We start from the raw sequence: 2,611 nt of genomic DNA, 5'->3' as shown, positions 1-2,611 counted from the left end.
TGTGTGTGTGTGTGTGTGTGTGTGTGTGTGTGTGTGAGTGAATTTTTAGGGTTTTTGCTTGGGAACCTTCCTGATGAGCATTTCTCCCATATGAATATGGGGTCAGTGACAAAGGGTAGGTACCGCAGTTCTATAATAATATCTGCAGTCAAGAGATATATTTAAGGAAGGACAGCACATCCTTGTTATTCTGCTACATTAGCTGTTTCGTGGCACCTAAGGAATCTATTATTTTTGCTTCTATTTTAATGGAGACTTGTCTGGTAAAATACAATGTAGAAGATATTGCTGTTGTGACTCTATCACATAAATGCACCATGCGTTTGTTCGGTTATTACTTGACTTATATTTTCAATTGGTTTACTTCGATTCATTCTTTGATCCATGTCCTTTTTTTCTGTCCTCAGGTCTGGTGATGCTGCTGCAGGATCCAGATCCTCTCGTGCGAGTGAAAGCCGCTGAAGCCATGGGTCATTTTCACTGATGTTACCTCCACTCTGCAGCCAATCAGATTAGTCTTTGATTTCAAGTTTGTTGCTTTGGATAAGGAGGAAGCTTTGAATTGTTGTTCTGTAATAAGCCTCGAAAGGTTTTTATTATTGACCAAAGACTGTGCACTAGTTCTGTAAGAAAAGAGAAGAATAAAAAGGAGAAGACATTTATTACACTTACGTTCAGCACTTTAAGTACTCTCAGATATACGGTTTGTGATTCCTAGCCCGGGTTTTTCACCAGCGGCAGTTTTTAATGTGAGGTACGTACCTGTTAAAAACTAGAAGGTTGTAGGCGAGTACACTGATATTGCTGATATTACTTGCTTGACCATTCCTCTAGCGTGCTAAATGCGTACCACCACTTTAAAGCATTAAATCATTAAAAACGTATGTAGGATGAATCAATATGTTTTAAACCAACATCAACACTGCAAGGTTTTTCTGGTAATAAAATCAGATGTACTGCTCAGTTAAGAGTTTAATCCTGTAAAAAAGCAGACGGTTGAGTCACATTGACCACCATAAACCTTCAGCAATAAATCACCCTAATAGGGATGTGCATTAGCATAAGCTGCTAAGCCATTAACTGCAACTGAAATCTCCTGTACTGAAATCCACAATCAAAAATGATATTTCAGCAAGCATTTATAGTGTTTTTGCTGTGACTTCTGTGGTTCTGACTGTATCTCATGCACTACAGTGGAACAAACTCAATTGTGCTTCCTTCTCGACCAAGTCATAAAAGTAGACAAAAACAGTGCCAAAACATAGATTTATAAAAGATCAATTTTACTAGAGTAGATGTTAAAAGATTTCGGACATGTTTCATACTCATTTTGTGAAGCTTCTATGTAGCTGAAACACCAGTGCTGGCCTTTCTATGGCACTTGTCTTGGATGTTAATTCACAAGTGTGGCCACTATTATTACAGAGTTTGAGCATGAATAGTATTGAATGAATTCAAGTCAATTCATGATGTTTCATCTTAATAAACTGGACAAAAGTGATGATGGAAAGGTAAATCAACTACTTTTACAAAATTAGTACCTGTACAGTGTCCTTTACGTAGTTGAACATATATGTACAAATAAATCAGAGAATTCTGTTTTTCTATGAGATACTATGTAAACACAAAATCGTATATTAAACAGTTGATGTAGTGTAAATGGCCTAACAAAGTCTTCATTCTTTCAGCTTTTTAATATTTAATGAATCTTGGCATTAAAGAATTACGGAGCAAACCCTTTGTAAACTGCATGGGAGTGACTCCCAGTGAGAAATAGTGAAATATCATTATATTTTGTCTTAGTATATACACTACCGTTCAAAGGTTTGGGGTCATTGGGTCTTTTTTTTATTATTATTATTTTAAAAGAAATTAACACTTTTATTCAACAGCGATGCATTAAATATATCACAACAGAAAATAGTTATTTTACATTTAAAAAATGTTTCACAACATTGCTGTTTTTGGTCGCAGCGTCTCAAGAATAAGAAACTTTTCAAAAACATTAAAAAAAAAATCTTTCCGACTGTTTTCTGCTAAACAGTGGATCCAGTTTGGCGTATGAAGAAGAGCTGAAGCTCTGGGTTTAGAGAGTGAAAAAAACCCAAAAAACATTACAACTCCTTTGTTGCTCAGGGTGTTGAATATGTATTAGCACAAGTAAAATTAAAATGTTTACTAAGGACACAGACCATTAATCTAAATACTTTAGAATTTAGCAATTAGCGGCAGTTATTCCGTTTGGTCAGGAACCCAGTGTGGTAATGATACTGGAATTCATTGCTGGATAAGTCACAGAAAGATTGTGTTTGTGTCTAGGATGCATTTCAGAGCAATCAAACTGCAACTGAAGGTTTCTGCTGGGCGATCATGGTATTGGGTGTGGTGTCGTGTGCATCTTCTCATTTGTTTGTTTTTGTATGTCTTTTGTTTTCTTTTTCGACAAAATTGTTTTGAATCATGTAGTAGATGTGATTTCTGGATGATGGAGATGAGAATATGTACAACTGAATCATTAAAGTTATTATAGATGACAACCCAGAATTGTCATGTTGGTTTAATTGATGAGTTCTGAAAATTATATAGAAAATCGAACTTTTTTATATATATA

The 2,611-nt window shown here is 35.3% G+C and overlaps 1 long non-coding RNA gene across 1 annotated transcript; it reads left to right on the top strand.

Moving 5' to 3' along the window:
- Window positions 1-37: 37 nt before the first annotated feature.
- Window positions 38-662, top strand: LOC107683369 (uncharacterized). Its single transcript, XR_001633714.1, has 2 exons — window positions 38-115; window positions 408-662. It is a non-coding gene; the product is annotated as an uncharacterized LOC107683369 (long non-coding RNA).
- The last annotated feature ends 1,949 nt before the right edge of the window (window positions 663-2,611 follow it).

The sequence above is a fragment of the Sinocyclocheilus anshuiensis genome, unplaced genomic scaffold, assembly GCF_001515605.1.
Source record: "Sinocyclocheilus anshuiensis isolate Anshui unplaced genomic scaffold, SAMN03320099.WGS_v1.1 C33113357, whole genome shotgun sequence".
Taxonomy (NCBI): Eukaryota; Metazoa; Chordata; class Actinopteri; order Cypriniformes; family Cyprinidae; genus Sinocyclocheilus; species Sinocyclocheilus anshuiensis.
This window is presented reverse-complemented; position numbering and strand designations above follow the sequence as displayed.